Source organism: Oncorhynchus gorbuscha, linkage group LG16 (assembly GCF_021184085.1).
Source record: "Oncorhynchus gorbuscha isolate QuinsamMale2020 ecotype Even-year linkage group LG16, OgorEven_v1.0, whole genome shotgun sequence".
Taxonomy (NCBI): Eukaryota; Metazoa; Chordata; class Actinopteri; order Salmoniformes; family Salmonidae; genus Oncorhynchus; species Oncorhynchus gorbuscha.
The window spans coordinates 5102735-5123441 of NC_060188.1; the positions used below are offsets into that span (position 1 = coordinate 5102735).

Below are 20707 nucleotides of genomic sequence, written 5' to 3' on the forward strand. Positions count from 1 at the left end.
AGAGAAAGAGATGGAGAGAGAGAGAGAAAGAGATGGAGAGAGAGAGAGAAAGAGATGGAGAGAGAGAGAGAAAGAGATGGAGAGAGAGAGAGAAAGAGATGGAGAGAGAGAGAGAAAGAGATGGAGAGAGAGAGAGAAAGAGATGGAGAGAGAGAGAGAAAGAGATGGAGAGAGAGAGAGAAAGAGATGGAGAGAGAGAGAAAGAGATGGAGAGAGAGAGAGAAAGAGATGGGAGAGAGAGAGAAAGAGATGGAGAGAGAGAGAAAGAGATGGAGAGAGAGAGAAAGAGATGGAGAGAGAGAGAGATGGAGAGAGAGATGGAGAGAGAGAGAGAAAGAGATGGAGAGAGAGAGAGAAAGAGATGGAGAGAGAGAGAGAAAGAGATGGAGAGAGAGAGAGAAAGAGATGGAGAGAGAGAGAAAGAGATGGAGAGAGAGAGAGAGAGATGAGAGAGAGATGGAGAGAGAGAGAGAAAGAGATGGAGAGAGAGAGAGAGAGAGAAAGAGATGGAGAGAGAGAGAGAAAGAGATGGAGAGAGAGAGAGAAAGAGATGGAGAGAGAGAGAGAAAGAGATGGAGAGAGAGAGAGAAAGAGATGGAGAGAGAGAGAGAAAGAGATGGAGAGAGAGAGAGAGAAAGAGATGGAGAGAGTCACAGGAGATTGAAAGAAGAGAGCGCAACAGAGCGGCCCATCAGAAAATTCAGTTGAAGATGAATTTAAAGTCCCAGTAAAAAAGTCTTAATCCTCTGAACATTCAGATATCATTAAGGCCTAGAGGGGGCAGCAGAGTTCAGTGCTGTCCCCAATCAATACTTGTATTACCAGAGTTATTTAATATACTGGGGTCCATATCACACCATCTATTACAATAATATAGAATGCCATTCCTTACCGTCTCTTTTCATTAGGGGAGGATGCACATGGATGTACCCTAGAAATACACTGAAATAACTGAAAATACACCGGAATAACTGAAAATATACCGTAATAACTGAAAATACACCGTAATAACTGAAAATACACCGTAATAACTGAAAATACACTGTAATAACTGAAAATACACCGGAATAACTGAAAATACACATCATGAAATCCCATATACTATTTGATTAGGTGGTAGGTCTTTGATTATTGCTCAATAGCTTACCTTTGTGTTCAAGGTGGTCTCTCTGTCCTCAGTGGCTTTGTAGACCCCTGATGGCAGTTCCATAGCCTGGAGATCAGACAGGAGGAGAACTGAAGCAATCAACCAGTTGGTTCCAGAATAATACATTCATAGCATCTCCGAAGGGACATGTCTGTGACTATTTAAAAATATATATTTTGATTGAAAATTCCTATTTTGATAAAATGTTTTCATTGAAGATTAATACTACTTCCTTGATTCATTTTGAAATGATCCATAATTCAAACTCAAACAAACAGATGACACGAGTAAATGAAGTGTATGCAACCAAACACTCACAACCCCTGCTCCCTTACTGTAGGCTACAGCACTGTCTCTTTGGCGTAATTGTACTAAAAAGCATTTCAATGTAAATGAAAAATGTTCTGATTGATTCACCCCCAACATCTGCCTGGATACCATATCTCCATGGAGACCATTAGGACACCTTTCCAGCCTGTTTGTCCAATGAGTTTGTTTTCCTGTTTATGCCTGAATGACAGAGGCTATACATGTACCATTACCAGAGTGCTAGAAGAAACGTTGCAACACTACAGTACATAGAAGTAAAGGGTTGGATGCAAAGCCCCATTATTTCACCAGTGTAGCAACACAATGTGTCAGTGGAACAGAAGCATGTTCTCTGCTGCTGCTGAAGAATCACAGAGGAGAAATAACGCCTCGGGAACAAACATTAGAAATGGCAGGGAAAGGATGATGGCGTGAGAATGGTGTGTATGTATGTGGTGGTGGGAATGTGAGCAGGTAAGCATGTGTGTGTGTGTCAGTGGAGGCTCCGCAGAAGAGGAAGGGGAGGACCATCCTACTCAGTGAATACAAATAAAATGAAAAAAAGTACATAAAAAAAAACATTTTTAGATAGAACTATACAAAATACATACACATCACCAAATATTGATTAAAGCACACTGTTTTACAATGGTCTACAGTAGCTTCAATAGAACGCTCTAGGGTAGCACTATGGTGTAGCCGGAGGACAGCTAGTTTCCGTCCTCCTCGTGCTCCTCACCTCCTTCCATTAACCTACATGGAGATGATGACAACTTCCAGAGGACGTCTTCCAACCAATCAAAGCTTTTGTGGTATGAACTTACATGTTGTCCATCCAATCAAAGGATCAGAGAATTAACCTAGTACTACACACGTGTGATTTAGAAAGAGGTTCAGACTCATAGACATCACCCCCTCATCCCTCTTTCTCCTCTCCTTTGCCCCGACCCCTCCCAGACCTATTTTCAATCATCTGAAAGTCACGCTTGAGTAGCACACAGCCAGATGACTGCTTTCAAATAAACCAGACCTGATTGAGTACATCAAGCCATCTTTAAAATCCTTCTCAATCTGACTGGTGGCCGCTGCAGGTTATGAGAAGAGGGTTCAGGAGTGTGTGTGTGTGTGTGTGTGTGTGTGTGGTGAGGGTGTGCAGAAATATGACTGTCCCTCGTTGCAACGCCTGGAGTCCATGTCTATAAGGCCTGGGCATTATTCAAAATCCCCTTTTCTCTAACCTCTGATAGGATTTAAAGTCTGTCAAGATTGTCCATGTGGAAAACACCAGCCTAGCATCCATGTCCCCTTTAAAGAAACACGTGTAGATTTTCCTCAGGGAGTCACAGATAAGATCTTCAGCTCAACATTAAATTCACTGTGCAGGAAACACACATATGCAGGCTGGTAGGCACTCACACACACACAAACACACAGTGCTTGGCTCTGTGATGAGGCTCCCTCCCTCTCAAGCCCCCCAGGGGTACACCCACCCATACACCACAGCATGAAGACCCACCTGGACCCCCCCGTCTCACTCCTCCATCACCCACCGGGAGAGTACGACCCCTCATCACACCTCTCCATCACCCACCTGGAGAATACGACCCCCCCATCACACTCCTCAATCACCCACCTGGAGAGTACGACCCCCCGGGTCTCACTCCTCCATCACCCACCTGGAGAGTACGACCCCCCGTCTCACTCCTCCATCACCCACCTGGAGAGTACGACCCCCCGTCTCACTCCTCCATCACCCACCTGGAGAGTACGACCCCCCGTCTCACTACTCCATCACCCACCTGGAGAGTACGACCCCCCCCCGTCTCACTACTCCATCACCCACCTGGAGAGTACGACCCCCGGGTCTCACTCCTCCATCACCCACCTGGAGAGTACAACCCCCGGGTCTCACTCCTCCATCACCCACTTGGAGAGTACGACCCCCCGGGTCTCACTCCTCCATCACCCACCTGGACCCCCGTCTCACTCCTCCATCACCCACGGGAGAGTACGACCCCTCATCACACCTCTCCATCACCCACCTGGAGAATACGATCCCCCCCCCATCACACTCCTCCATCACCCACCTGGAGAGTACAACCCCCGTCACACTCCTCCATCACCCACCTGGAGAGTACAACCCCCCGTCACTCTACTCCATCACCCACCTGGAGAGTACAACCCCCCGTCACTCTACTCCATCACCCACCTGGAGAGTACGACCCCCCGTCACACTCCTCCATCACCCACCTGGAGAGTACAACCCCCGTCTCACTCCTCCATCACCCACCTGAGAGTACGACCCCCGTCTCACTCCTCCATCACCCACCTGGAGAGTACAATCCCCCGTCACTCTACTCCATCACCCACCTGGAGAGTACGATCCCCCGTCTCACTCCTCCATCACCCACCTGGAGAGTACGACCCCCGTCACACTCCTCCATCACCCACCTGGAGAGTACGACCCCCGTCTCACTCCTCCATCACCCACCTGGAGAGTACAACCCCCGTCACTCTACTCCATCACCCACCTGGAGAGTACAACCCCCCGTCACTCTACTCCATCACCCACCTGGAGAGTACAACCCCCCGTCACTCTACTCCATCACCCACCTGGAGAGTACGACCCCATGTCACACTCCTCCATCACCCACCTGTAGAGTACAATCACCCCCGTCACCCCCCGTCACACTCCTCCATCACCCACCTGGAGAGTACACTCCTCCATCACCCACCGTCAACACTCCTCCATCACCCACCTGGAGAGTACAACCCCCGTCTCACTCCTCCATCACCCACCTGGAGAGTCACACTCCTCCATCACCCACCTGGAGAGTACAACCCCCGTCAACTCCATCACCGACCTGCAGAGTCACTCCTCCATCACCCACCTGGAGAGTACAACAACTCCATCACCCACCTGGAGAGTACAACCCCCCGTCACTCTACTCCATCACCCACCTGGAGAGTACGACACCATGTCACACTTCCCGATCCCTCATTGACTTGAGGGTGCCAGCATAGTGCAGTATTTCCCAAACCAACCGGTCCTTAGGACCCCCAGCTGTACCACATACTGCATTGATCTGTTTGCGTAATTATGTCAATGTTTGGTATGACAAGGAGTTGGCATGATAGCACAAACAGGGACAGGGCTACATTGATCTATTCCATTTCCAAAACTAGCACACCTGATTAAATGAGTTGTGATTAGTGGGGAAAAACCCTGCCTCAGTGGCACAAAGCAGGGGAGAACAGACAGCCCACTTGCATTGAGGATTTCAAGTAGGCCGACCGCAGTATTGCAGGCATTGTTTCCAGTAAACAGGATCCCCCATTATACTGAATAGGGAATTGGCGATCTTTGTGGTCAATATATGTCGATATATTTATTTTTCTCAAACACAACCATGACATCAATAATTGCTTCTCTTTCACCAGATGTATGTCCTTAAAAACACACACAGAGGAAGTTATAAGGATAAATTAGTTGCTAATGGCAGCCTGCTGTCGGCATTTCAATTTGAGATACTCAGTGAGAGGGGGCAGCACTGAACTAGCCTGCAGCGTCACTTCCTAGAGTAGCTCAAACTGTGCAAACAATGTTTCCAAAAACTTCTCAATGTAGCAAGACTCCTTCATGTAGCAAGATGGCGACACAATGAAATGACACTTCCTGATCTTCAAATGCGCATGTCATCGATGGCTTTTTCACAGTTTATGGCATAAACCCTAGGTAAAACAAGTCAAATATACAATGTATACAATATACATGTATCTGCAAACTGTACTTTCACACACCCATATATGCATGATTAAACACACACATACACACACACACAGCATTGCTACAGACACACACACACCCCTTCTCCCTCCCCGTCGTCCCCCTAAAGGCGGAGTCTCTGATTGGTTTAATTACTCACAGTGATCAGCCTGATGAGAAACCATCACACCGGGAGAACGAAAAACACCTCTCTTTCTCTCTCTGTGCCTACAGTATCTCTTTCCTTTCTTTCTAGATTTACATTTACATTTACATTTAAGTCATTTAGCAGATGCTCTTATCCAGAGCGACTTACAAATTGGTGCATTCACCTTATGACATTTCTGCTTCTCTTTCTCACAACAGTCTTTCTCTCTAGCTCCAGTGCTTTGTGATAACTGGTGTGCCCGTACAATGTTAAAGAATCACTCTCTCTCAGCCTCTCTCCTCCATGACCATACAGACTGGCATTGTTCTATCCCCCTGAAGGAGTACCCCTCGCCCCAAAAGTGACCCTGTACGACCTCCGTTATCTTCTCTTCTCTTAAACAGAGATCCCCAGCCGCTGATCGACACACTTCTATCCTGCACCAAATCTCTTCTCTTAAACAGAGATCCCCAGCCTCTGATCGACACACTTCTATCCTGCACCAAATCTCTTCTCTTAAACAGAGATCCCCAGCCTCTGATCGACACACTTCTATCCTGCACCAAATCTCTTCTCTTAAACGGAGATCCCCAGCCTCTGATCGACACACTTCTATCCTGCACCAAATCTCTTCTCTTAAACAGTGATCCCCAGCCGCTGATCGGCACCAAATCTCTTCCTGTGAACACATCCATCCCTCTATCCTTGTTTCCGATCTAATTGACTTTACAGACGTCTTTTAATTAACAGAGGACCTGATTTGCATACGTCTGGGTTCATTTGCATACAGCCAGGGGAGATTTGCATATGGCTGTAGCGCCCCTCTTCTTGCATGCCTAAATACTTGACACAGAGCCTGGAGCAGCGAGGAATCTGACGTCAGAGGCTAGAGGGAGAGAGGAGACGGCAGGGAAAAAGGGAGAAAGATGGGGAGGGGGAAGAAAGGATGGAGTTAAGGTGGCTGAAAAACAGCTAAACAATAGGGAGGAGAAGAAGCAGAAGGTCGAGGAGGAGCTGGAGACAAACACCTTGAGGTGTGGGGGTACACACACAAACATGCACACACACACACACAAACATGCACACACACACACACAAACATGCACACACACACACAAACATGCACACACACACACAAACATGCACACACACACACAAACATGCACACACACACACAAACATACACACACGCACACACAAACATGCACACACACAAACATGCACACACACACACAAACATGCACACACACACACAAACATGCACACACACACACACAAACATGCACACACACACAAACATGCACACACACACACACACACACAAACATGCACACACACACACAAACATGTACACACACACACACAAACATGCACACACACACAAACACGCACACACACACACACACACGCACACACACAAACATGCACACACACACACAAACATGCACACACACACACACAAACATGCACACACACACACAAACATGCACACACACACACAAACATGCACACACACACACACAAACATGCACACACACACACACACAAACATGCACACACACACACAAACATGCACACACACACACAAACATGCACACACACACACACAAACATGCACACACACACAAACATGCACACACACACACACACAAACATGCACACACACACACAAACATGTACACACACACAAACATGCACACACACACACATGCACGCACACACACAAACATGCACACACACACACAAACATGCACACACACACACAAACATGCACACACACACACACAAACATGCACACACACACACAAACATGCACACACACAAACATGCACACACACACACACACAAACATGCACACACACACAAACATGCACACACACACAAACATGCACACACACACAAACAAACATGCACACACACACACAAACATGCACACACACAAACATGCACACACACACACACACAAACATGCACACACACACAAACATGCACACAAACATGCACACACACACACACACACACACACACACACACACACACACACACACACACACACACACACACACACACACACACACACACACACACACACACACACACACACACACACACACACACACACACACACACACACACAAACATGCACACACACACAAACAAGGCGAGTGTACAACTGGCACATAATACCTGCACAGATTTCGCCATCAAGCGCTAATTAACAGCGATAACAGGATAAAGAGATGCATGCTAAATATTCGTACTCATCCTACAAACAGTCACTCATTGGAGACACATAGGCTCTATGCAGATGAGCTGGGCGGGATCGGTAAATGAGACGCTGTAACGAGACGCAGTAACCTAACAAAACTTAGTAATGAGATGCAGTAATCTAACGAGATGCAGTAGACTAACAAGATCCAGTAACGAGATGCAGTAACCTAACGAGATGCAGTAACCTAACGAGATGCAGTAGACTAACAAGATCCAGTAACGAGATGCAGTAACCTAACGAGATGCAGTAACCTAACAAAACTTAGTAACGAGATGCAGTAACCTAACGAGATGCAGTAGACTAACAAGATCCAGTAACGAGATGCAGTAATGAGACCCACAGTCTAACGAGATGCAATAATGAGACCCACAGACTAATGAGATGCAGTAATGAGACCCACAGTCTAACGAGATGCAGTAATGAGACCCACAGACTAACGAGATGCAGTAATGAGACCCACAGACTAACGAGATGCAGTAATGAGACCCACAGACTAACAAGATGCAGTAATGAGACCCACAGACTAACGAGATGCAGTAATGAGACCCACAGACTAACAAGATGCAGTAGACTAACAAGATCCAGTAACGAGATGCAGTAATGAGACCCACAGACTAATGAGATGCAGTAATGAGACCCACAGACTAATGAGATGCAGTAATGAGACCCACAGTCTAACGAGATGCAGTAATGAGACCCACAGACTAATGAGATGCAGTAATGAGACCCACAGTCTAACGAGATGCAGTAATGAGACCCACAGACTAATGAGATGCAGTAATGAGACCCACAGACTAACGAGATGCAGTAATGAGACCCACAGTCTAACGAGATGCAGTAATGAGACCCACAGACTAACGAGATGCTGTAATGAGACCCACAGACTAACGAGATGCAGTAATGAGACCCACAGACTAACGAGATGCAGTAATGAGACCCACAGTCTAACGAGATGCAGTAATGAGACCCACAGACTAACAAGATGCAGTAACGAGATGCAGTAATGAGACCCACAGACTAACGAGATGCAGTAATGAGACCCACAGTCTAACGAGATGCAGTAATGAGACCCACAGACTAAAGAGATGTAGTAATGAGACCCACAGACTAACGAGATGCAAAAATGAGTCCCACAGACTAACGAGATGCAGTAGCGATTCCATTCCAGCCATTACATTGAGCCCGTCCTCATATAGCTCCTCCCACCAGCCTCCTCTTACATTAAGTGTATCTACATATCAACCACTGATGCTACAGCAAATGGGTTCTATATAGGGAAGTTCATCTTGATAGACACATTCTGATCAGTCACAGGAGCCAGTCTGACCAATGACATTGAGAAATGGCACCCTATTCCCTATGAAGTGCACTACTTTTGACAACCAGTGCCCACTAAGAGGTGCCAGTCCAACCAATGACATTGAGAAGTGACACCCTTTTCATTATGTGCACTTCTTTCCTCTCTGCCCACTGTAATTCAGTTAATTGCCTTTAAATGGTTTAACTTGGGTCAAACATTTCGGGTACCCATCCACAAGCTTCCCACAATAAGTTGGGTGAATTTTGGCCCATTCCTCCTGACAGAGCTGGTGTAACTGAGTCAGGTTTGTCCCATTCCTCCTGACAGAGCTGGTGTAACTGAGTCAGGTTTGTCCCATTCCTCCTGACAGAGCTGGTGTAACTGAGTCAGGTTTGTCCCATTCCTCCTGACAGAGCTGGTGTAACTGAGTCAGGCTTGTAGGCCTCCTTGCTCGTTTTTTCAGTTCTACCCACAAATTCTCTATAGGATTGAGATCAGGGCTTTGTGAAGGCCACTCCAATACTTTGACTTTGTTGTCCTTAAGCCATTTTGCTACAACTTTGGATGTATTGTTGGGGTCATTGTCCATTCGGAAGAACCATTTGCGACCAAGCTTTAAGTTCCTGACTGATGTCGCTTCAATATATCCACATAATTTTCCTGCCTCATGATGCCATATATTTTGTGAAGTGCACCAGTCCCCCCTGCAGCAAAGCACCCCCACAACATGATGCTGTCACCTCCGTGCTTCACGGGTGGGATGGTGTTCTTCGGCTTGTAAGCCTCCACCTTTTTCCTCCAAACATAACGATGGTCATTATGGCAAAACAGTTCTATTTTTGTTTCATCAGACCAGAGGACATTTCGATCTTTGTCCCTATGTGCAGTTGCAAACTTTAGTCTGGCTTTTCTTATGGTGGTTTTGGAGCAGTGGCTTCTTCCTTGCTGAGCGGCCTTTCAGGTTATGTCAATATTAGACTAGTTTTACTGTGGATATAATAGATACTTTTGTACCTGTTTCCTCCAGCATCTTCACAAGGTGCTTTGCTGTTGTTCTGGGATTGATTCGCACCTTTCGCATCAAAGTACGTTCTTCTCTACGTGTCACCTTCCTGAGCGGTATGACGGCTGCGTGGTCCCATGGTGTTTATACTTGCGTACTATTGTTTGTACAAATGAACGTGGTACCTTCAGGCTTTTGGAAATTGGTCACAAGGATGAACCAGACTTGTGGAGGTCTACAATTGTTTATCTGAGGTCTTGGCTGATACATGATGTCAAGCAAAGAGGCGCTGAGTTTGAAGGTAGGCCTTGAAATACATCCACAGGTACACCTCCAATTGACTCAAATGATGTCAATTAGCCTATCAGAAGCTTCTAAAGCCATGACATCATTTTCCAAGCTGTTTAAAGGCACAGTGAACTTAATCTATGTAAACTTCTGACCCACTGGAATTGTTATACAGTGAATTATAAGTGAAATAATCTGTCTATAAACAATTGTTGGAAAAACGACTTGTGTCATGCATAAAGTAGATGTCCTAACCGACTTAGCAAAACTATAGTTTGTTAACAAGACATTTGTGGAGTAGTTGAAAAACGAGTTTTAATGACTTCAACCTAAGTTTATGTAAACGTCCAACTTCAACTGTACACAGCTGGCATGGTCTGGAACTAACATACAGCACTGACACAGTGTCATACTGCTCTAACACCATTATGCTGACTGCACCTATTCGATACACACAGATATTACTGACACAGTGTCATACTGCTCTAACACCATTATGCTGACTGCACCTATTCGATACACACAGATATTACTGACACAGTGTCATACTGCTCTAACACCATTATGCTGACTGCACCTATTCGATACACACAGATATTACTGACACATTGTCATACTGCTCTAACACCATTATGCTGACTGCACCTATTTGATACACACAGATATTACTGACACAGTGTCATACTGCTCTAACACCATTATGCTGACTGCACCTATTCGATACACACAGATATTACTGACACATTGTCATACTGCTCTAACACCATTATGCTGACTGCACCTATTTGATACACACAGATATTACTGACACAGTGTCATACTGCTCTAACACCATTATGCTGACTGCACCTATTCGATACACACAGATATTACTGACACATTGTCATACTGCTCTAACACCATTATGCTGACTGCACCTATTTGATACACACAGATAATCACACACCAACCCTACACACACTCTTCCCAGGCACATGAACCACATTCTGACCAGTAAGCATTTTGACCAGTATCCAAGACAGACAGTTGTGCCGTTTAGGTTGCAAAATAGTTGGGAAGAGATTTTCAATGTACTGATTCATGGTACGTGGTTTATGAATTGACACACAAAATGACACTGGATTCAAAACGTAAAGTTTTAAAAATTTGAATTATTATACACACACACAGCTTCATTAGTTAGCACACAGACACACAGCTTCATTAGTTAGCACACAGACACACAGCTTCACTAGATAGGACAGAGACACACTTGCTTCATTAGTTAGCACACAGAAACACAGCTTTATTAGATAGCACACACACACAGCTTCATTAGATAGTACACGCACACACAGCTTCATTACATAGCACACACACACACACACACACACACACACACACACACACACACACACACACACACACACACACACACACACACACACACACACACACACACACACACACACACACACACACACACACACACACACACACACACACACACACACACACACACACACACACACACACAGCTTAATTAGTTAGCACACACACACAGCTTCATTAGATAGTATGCACACACACAGCTTCATTAGATAGCACACACACACACAGCTTAATTAGTTAGCACATAGCACACACACAGCTTAGCACACACACACACAGCTTAATTAGTTAGCACACAGACACACAGCTTCATTAGATAGCACACAGACACACAGCTTCATTAGATAGTACACACACACACACACACACACACACACACACACACACACACACACACACACACACACACACACACACACACACACACACACACACACACACACACACACACACACACACACACACACACACACACACACACACACACACACACACACACACACACACACAGCTTCATTAGTTAGCCCACAGACACACAGCTTCATTAGGTAGTACAGACACACTTGCTTCATTAGATAGCACACACACAGCCTCATTAGTTAGTACACATACACAGCTTCATTAGATAGCACACACACAGCTTAATTAGTTAGTACACACACACAGCCTCATTAGTTAGTACACAGACACAGCTTCATTAGATAGCACACACACAGCTTCATTAGATAGCACACACACAGCTTAATTAGTTAGTAGACAGACACACAGCTTTATTGGATAGCACACACACAGCCTCATTAGTTAGTACACAGACACAGCTTCATTAGATAGCACACACACAGCTTAATTAGTTAGTAGACAGACACACAGCTTTATTGGATAGCACACACACAGCTTAATTAGTTAGTACACACACACAGCCTCATTAGTTAGTACACAGACACAGCTTCATTAGATAGCACACACACAGCCTCATTAGTTAGTACACACACACAGCCTCATTAGTTAGTACACAAACACAGCTTCATTAGATAGCACACACATAGCTTAATTAGTTAGTAGACAGACACACAGCTTCATTAGATAGCACACACACAGCCTCATTAGTTAGTACACACACACAGCCTCATTAGTTAGTACACAGACACAACTTCATTAGATAGCACACACACAGCCTCATTAGTTAGTACACAGACACAGCTTCATTAGATAGCACACACACAGCTTAATTAGTTAGTAGACAGACACACAGCTTTATTGGATAGCACAGACACACTTCATTAGAGAGTATACAGACACACTTGCTTCATTAATGAAGGTCATTTCTCATTAGACCTGGGCTGCACAACGCTGGACGTCTGCCAAGAAGACCAGTGAAGGATGAGAGAGACGAAGGGGGAAGGTTGGTGAAGGATTGCAGCTGCTCCACTCCTCTCCCTTTCACTTTATTTCTTGCTCTCTTTGCTCGTTTGCTGTTTAGGGAGAGTTTGACAGGGGTGTGTGAGTACAATACTGTATGTGGGGGTCTGGATCTTAAACTAGTGGGTCGGTTGGGGGTGGCCGGGCGAGGTTTGCGGGCAACGGGTACTGGCATGTTGCATCTGTCTGCTAATACCAAGGGGAGGCACCATTTTGAATAAGAAGTCTCCCTCTCTCCATTTTGAAGAATAGGGGAAAGAGGGGGAATTGCACTCACTCTCTCGTGCACACACACAATCAAATATACATATAGTACATTTACATTTAAGTCATTTAGCAGACGCTCTTATCCAGAGCGACTTACAAATTGGTGCATTCACCTTATGACATCCAGTGGGACAGTCACTTAACAATAGTGCATCTAAAACTTAGAGGGGGGGGGTGAGAGGGATTACTTATCCTATCCTAGGTATTCCTTAAAGAGGTGGGGTTTCAGGTGTCTCCGGAAGGTGGTGATTGACTCCGCTGTCCTGGCATCGTGAGGGAGTTTGTTCCACCATTGGGGGGCCAGGGCAGCGAACAGTTTTGACTGGGCTGAGCGGGAGCTGTACTTCCTCAGTGGTAGGGAGGCGAGCAGGCCAGAGGTGGATGAACGCAGTGCCCTTGTTTGGGTGTAGGGCCTGATCAGAGCCTGGAGGTACTGAGGTGCCGTTCCCCTCACAGCTCCGTAGGCAAGCACCATGGTCTTGTAGCGGATGCGAGCTTCAACTGGAAGCCAGTGGAGAGAACGGAGGAGCGGGGTGACGTGAGAGAACTTGGGAAGGTTGAACACCAGACGGGCTGCGGCGTTCTGGATGAGTTGAAGGGGTTTAATGGCACAGGCAGGGAGCCCAGCCAACAGCGAGTTGCAGTAATCCAGACGGGAGATGACAAGTGCCTGGATTAGGACCTGCGCCGCTTCCTGTGTGAGGCAGGGTCGTACTCTGCGGATGTTGTAGAGCATGAACCTACAGGAACGGGCCACCGCCTTGATGTTGGTTGAGAACGGGATCACGCCAAGGTTCTTGGCGCTCTGGGAGGAGGACACAATGGAGTTGTCAACCGTGATGGCGAGATCATGGAACGGGCAGTCCTTCCCCGGGAGGAAGAGCAGCTCCGTCTTGCCGAGGTTCAGCTTGAGGTGGTGATCCGTCATCCACACTGATATGTCTGCCAGACATGCAGAGATGCGATTCGCCACCTGGTCATCAGAAGGGGGAAAGGAGAAGATTAATTGTGTGTCGTCTGCATAGCAATGATAAGAGAGACCATGTGAGGTTATGACAGAGCCAAGTGACTTGGTGTATAGCGAGAATAGGAGAGGGCCAAGAACAGAGCCCTGGGGTACACCAGTGGTGAGAGCGCGTGGTGAGGAGACAGATTCTCGCCACGCCACCTGGTAGGAGCGACCTGTCAGGTAGGACGCAATCCAAGCGTGGGCCGCGCCGGAGATGCCCAACTCGGAGAGGGTGGAGAGGAGGATCTGATGGTTCACAGTATCGAAGGCAGCCGACAGATCTAGAAGGATGAGAGCAGAGGAGAGAGAGTTAGCTTTAGCAGTGCGGAGCGCCTCCGTGATACAGAGGAGAGCAGTCTCAGTTGAATGACTAGTCTTGAAACCTGACTGATTTGGATCAAGAAGGTCATTCAGAGAGAGATAGCGGGAGAGCTGGCCAAGGACGGCACGTTCAAGAGTTTTGGAGAGAAAAGAAAGAAGGGATACTGGTCTGTAATTGTTGACATCGGAGGGATCGAGTGTAGGTTTTTTCAGAAGGGGTGCAACTCTCGCTCTCTTGAAGACGGAAGGGACGTAGCCAGCGGTCAGGGATGAGTTGATGAGCGAGGTGAGGTAAGGGAGAAGGTCTCCGGAAATGGTCTGGAGAAGAGAGGAGGGGATAGGGTCAAGCGGGCAGGTTGCTGGGCGGCCGGCCGTCACAAGACGCGAGATTTCATCTGGAGAGAGAGGGGAGAAAGAGGTCAGAGCACAGGGTAGGGCAGTGTGAGCAGAACCAGCGGTGTCGTTTGACTTAGCAAACGAGGATCGGATGTCGTCGACCTTCTTTTCAAAATGGTTGACGAAGTCATCTGCAGAGAGGGAGGAGGGGGATTCAGGAGGGAGGAAAAGGTGGCAAAGAGCTTCCTAGGGTTAGAGGCAGATGCTTGGAATTTAGCGTGGTAGAAAGTGGCTTTAGCAGCAGAGACAGAGGAGGAAAATGTAGAGAGGAGGGAGTGAAAGGATGCCAGGTCCGCAGGGAGGCGAGTTTTCCTCCATTTCCGCTCGGCTGCCCGGAGCCCTGTTCTGTGAGCTCGCAATGAGTCATCGAGCCACGGAGCGGGAGGGGAGGACCGAGCCGGCCTGGAGGATAGGGGACATAGAGAGTCAAGGGATGCAGAGAGGGAGGAGAGGAGGGTTGAGGAGGCAGAATCAGGAGATAGGTGGGAGAAGGTTTGAGCGGAGGGAAGAGATGATAGGATGGAAGAGGAGAGAGTAGCGGGGGGAGAGAGAGCGAAGGTTGGGACGGCGCGATACCATCCGAGTAGGGGCAGTGTGGGAGGTGTTGGATGAGAGCGAGAGGGAAAAGGATACAAGGCAGTGGTCGGAGACTTGGAGGGGAGTTGCAATGAGGTTAGTGGAGGAACAGCATCTAGTAAAGATGAGGTCGAGCGTATTGCCTGCCTTGTGAGTAGGGGGAAGGTGAGAGGGTGAGGTCAAAAGAGGAGAGGAGTGGAAAGAAGGAGGCAGAGAGGAAAGAGTCAAAGGTAGACGTGGGGAGGTTAAAGTCGCCCAGAACTGTGAGAGGTGAGCCGTCCTCAGGAAAGGAGCTTATCAAGGCATCAAGCTCATTGATGAACTCTCCGAGGGAACCTGGAGGGCGATAAATGATAAGGATGTTAAGCTTGAAAGGGCTAGTAACTGTGACAGCATGGAATTCAAAGGAGGCGATAGACAGATGGGTAAGGGGAGAAAGAGAGAATGACCACTTGGGAGAGATGAGGATCCCGGTGCCACCACCCCGCTGACCAGACGCTCTCGGGGTGTGCGAGAACACGTGGGCGGACGAAGAGAGAGCAGTAGGAGTAGCAGTGTTGTCTGTGGTGATCCATGTTTCCGTCAGTGCCAAGAAGTCGAGGGACTGGAGGGAGGCATAGGCTGAGATTAACTCTGCCTTGTTGACCACAGATTGGCAGTTCCAGAGGCTACCGGAGACCTGGAACTCCACGTGGGTCGTGCGCGCTGGGACCACCAGAGTAGGGTGGCCGCGGCCACGCGGTGAGGAGCGTTTGTATGGTCTGTGCAGAGAGGAGAGAACAGGGATAAACAGACACATAGTTGACAGGCTACAGAAGAGGCTACGCTAATGCAAAGGAGATTGAATGACAAGTGGACTACACGTCTCGAATGTTCAGAAAGTTAAGCTACGTAGCAAGAATCTTATTGACTAAAATGATTAAAATGATACAGTACTGCTGAAGTAGGCCAGCTGGCAGTGGGTGCGTTGTTGACACTACACTAATCAAGTCGTTCCGTTGAGTGTAATAGTTTCTGCAGTGTTGCTATTCGGGGGCTAGCTGGCTAGCTAGCAGTGTTGTTTACGTTACGTTGCGTTAAAAGAACGACAATAGCTGGCTAGCGAACCTAGAAAATCGCTCTAGACTACACAATTATCTTTGATACAAAGACGGCTATGTAGCTAGCTACGATCAAACAAATCAAACCGTTGTACTGTAATGAAATGAAGTGAAAATGTGATACTACCTGTGAATGCGACCGGGTAGTTGAGTTCTATACAGAAGACGTTGGCTAGCGTTGGCTAGCTAGCAGAGTATCCTACGTTAAGGACGACAAATAGCTGGCTAGCTAACCTCGGAAAATTAAGATAATCACTCTAAGACTACACACTCTAAACCTAAACAACACAATTATCTTGGATACGATGATACGAAGACAGCAAAGGCAGCTATGTAGCTAGCTAACACTACACTAATCAAGTCGTTCAGTTGAGTGTAATAGTTTCTCCAGTGCAGCTAATCAGTGGACGTTAGCTAGCTGGCTAGTGAAGACTACGTTAGGACGGCGAAATACGATAATTACGCAATTATCTTTGATACAAAGACGGCTATGTAGCTAGCTGAGAAGAAATTGCTAAGATTAGACAAATCAAACCGTTGTGATATAATGAAATATAATGAAAAAGTTATACTACCCGCGGGAGCGAAGTGCAGATGCGACCACTCGCTCCAACCGGAACCGGAGTTCCGGTTGGAGTGATGGAACCATAAGTTTTTTGGAGTCTCAGAAGTAGGAGATATTTACCTTGTAAACCTGGAGGAAAATAGATGTTTAGACCTATGGGTTAACATGATTTACATCCTATATACGTTCAATTAACACCACTGTGAAACACAGCCCTGATGTAGCAGCACGGTTCACCAGCTCTCATTAGAAAGTGTGATAAATTGTGGGTTGCTGAGTTGCTGAGGGATTAGTCCCTGTTACCTCTGTCCCTCTGCAGCCACTAACACGCTAGCCACTCCTTTTCTGTCACTCCCATTAGCATCTCCTCTTAGCCTCACAGACCCGATGTCTGCAGCTCCTCTACAGATCGATCCGGGGGCTGGCTTGTCAGTAACAATGGGCCGCTCAGTAACTGTGGGCCCTTCATCGGCTCCTTCATTTCATTGTGGGTAACATGCACTGTTAGGACTTTTGGTAATTAGTGTAAATGCAATTCAGCCGTGCAACACAAGGCAGCGATATCGCTTACTACTGGCTAATCAAAAACAGGCTAATGACTTGGCAATTAAAAGGCTCCTATGTGTGAATTAAATCTGCAGCTAGATGGTACTAGATCAGTAATGCAGTCAATAGTTCTATACAACTTTTCATATAAACAACTTACCAGTTTCATCAAGTTTGAAAATCAAACTTTTTCTCACATGTACCATGAGGAATAAGCGTGATCAGAAAATGGCTGACTGCCAGACACCTGATAGATTCTGCTATCATTCACTCCCACAACACCATAGAAGTCTCATTAAAAATGATATTGATGGTTGACATCTAGTGGAACACCTAGGCAGTGCAACATCATTAATATTTCAAGGGGATTTAATTGGGGACTCATTGGTGAATACATACAAAGCTCAGATTTCTCACTTCCTGTTTTGATTTCTCCTCAGGATTTCGCTGCCATATGAGTTCTGTTATACTCAGACATCATTCAAACAGTTTTAGAAACTTCAGAGTGTTTTATATCCAATACTAATAATAATATGCATATATTAGCAACTAAGACTGAGGAGCAGGCCGTTTACTCTGGGAAACTTATTCATCCAAGCTACTCAATACTGCCCCCCTCCCATAAGTTAAGAGCATAAAAATATATACAATGCTTATAAAGTATGCAAAAAATATAAAGGTCTAATTTAACGACGTAACAGTTGAAAAAGGAGGAGAAATTGACAAGGAAATGACTATATACAACTTTCATCTTTATTTCTTGAAAATAACACGATATCAAAAGGTAAATTCTGTTATAATTAATACCAGTACAAACATGTATCCGACAGTGAATATACAGGACAGAGCATGACGACGATGATGTTTGGAAGTTGAGGATTATAGTTTGAAACTGAAACACATAAAACCTTTAAACACCACATATTACTGTTACTGGTTGATATCCAAGAAACGGCAAGAGAGAACAAGAGAAAAGAAAGTGGGAGAAAGAGAGAACATAGAGTTAAGGAGGACTTTAGTTTCAGGGTGCACAGTCTGATATAAAGAGACTTGATAACAATGAAATGTCTTCTGCTATGGTGATTGGCACCAGCCAGCACATCAGTAATAGGACAAGGAGTTTTCCAGACTATTTGACCTGACCAGGAAAAACTCAGGTCCCTGGTTATAGGCTATGGAGGTTTATCCTGGTCAGGTCACATGGTCTGGAAAAACTTAATTGTCACGGTTGTCCTTCCAGTTTAAAAGCATGTGCTAGCGGACAGTCTCCAATAAATAAAAGGCAATAGTGTTGTCCAAGGCACAGAGACATGGCACATAGCTAGGACCTGGAGTTTTTCCTAAACACTTGACATGGGCAGTAGAAACTGATTTAGTGTTCTCTGCTCAGGACAACGACCATGTGTGGATGAGTGGGTGGGTGGTACACTTATCTTTCTAATGTGCATAAATACTATTTATTTTAAATCACTCTTTAAACATCTGTATATAAAAAAACACCCCAAAATGACATCTATTATTTGGAATTGAAAAGGCACTGAGGGCATTTTGAAATCTATTTTCTGACAGTAATACCTGTACGACGATGCAGCCATGTAAAAATAACAATTACCACAATAGTACGAGGGATATGTATCGCTGTACTGTCACCAGCCCAAGGCTTAGAGCACAGGCTCCTCAATGACAACAGGAGAGTGTTCCCCTCACTCTGCATCATACACGTGTAGGACCAGGGGTTTCCTGACCATGTGACTTTACCAGGAAAAACTCATGCTCCTAGTTAGTCTATAACAACGACTCAAAGACCCTAGTTACAGCCTATAACAACGACTCAAAGACCCTAGTTACAGCCTATAACGACGACTCAAACACCCTAGTTACAGCCTATAACGACGACTCAAAGACCCTAGTTACAGCCTATAACGACGACTCAAAGACCCTAGTTACAGCCTATAACGACTCAAAGACCCTAGTTACAGCCTATAAGAGACTCAAAGACCCTAGTTACAGCCTATAACGACGACTCAAAGACCCTAGTTACAGAAGACTCAAAGACCCTAGTTACAGCCTATAACGACGACTCAGAGAAGACTGTAGTTACAGTCTATAACGACGACTCAGAGAAGACTGTAGTTACAGTCTATAACGACGACTCAGAGAAGACTGTAGTTACAGTCTATAACGACAACTCAGAGAAGACTGTAGTTACAGTCTATACGACTCAGAGAAGACTGTAGTTACAGTCTATCGACTCAGAGAAGACTGTAGTTACAGTCTATAACGACGACTCAGAGAAGACTGTAGTTACAGTCTATAACGACGACTCAGAGAAGACCCTAGTTACAGTCTATAACTATGGCTGAGAACGTCCTAGTTACAGGCTGTTACAAGGGCCCAAGGTTTTTCTGGTCAGTTCAAGTTATGGGGAAAAACTCCTGGCCCTACAGATGTGTCGACAATGTCCACTAGACTCAAAACCTCCAGTCCACCCCGACATTAAGTAACCCTGACATTATGCAATCCTGACCAATCCAACAGCATTATCAACTTCCATCACAATGAAACACTCCCCATTCACCATCTTCAACTGACCCCTCTCGGACATCATCAAACAGAACTCTGACAAAAGAATCAACTGCCATAGAATGAATAGATTTTATTTCTGTGTGTCATACTTCTAAATACTTAGCTGAATATCTGTCCTGTGCCTTTGCTGCTGTCGCGATGGATCCAGTACCACAGTTCTGGGGCCGAGTGTATAAAGCGCCCCCCAGAGTAGGAGTGCTGATCTAGGCTCAGGTCTCTCTGTCCATGTAATCTTTTATCTAAAAGGCTAAACTGATCCCAAATCAGCACTCCTACTGGGAATTAGAGTCCCTCAAGGCTAAACTACTTCCTCTCAAA

General features: G+C 46.0%; 1 protein-coding gene across 7 annotated transcripts in view; it reads right to left on the reverse strand.

Moving 5' to 3' along the window:
• Positions 1–20052: 20052 nt before the first annotated feature.
• LOC123998658 (septin-9-like) overlaps positions 20053–20707 on the reverse strand; it is a 141861-nt gene continuing 141206 nt past the window's right edge. For all 7 annotated transcript variants that reach the window (XM_046303734.1, XM_046303737.1, XM_046303735.1 and 4 more), the window contains one exon: positions 20053–20707. This exon is cut by the window's right edge and continues 739 nt beyond it. The gene's annotated coding sequence lies outside the window, so the exon portion shown is untranslated.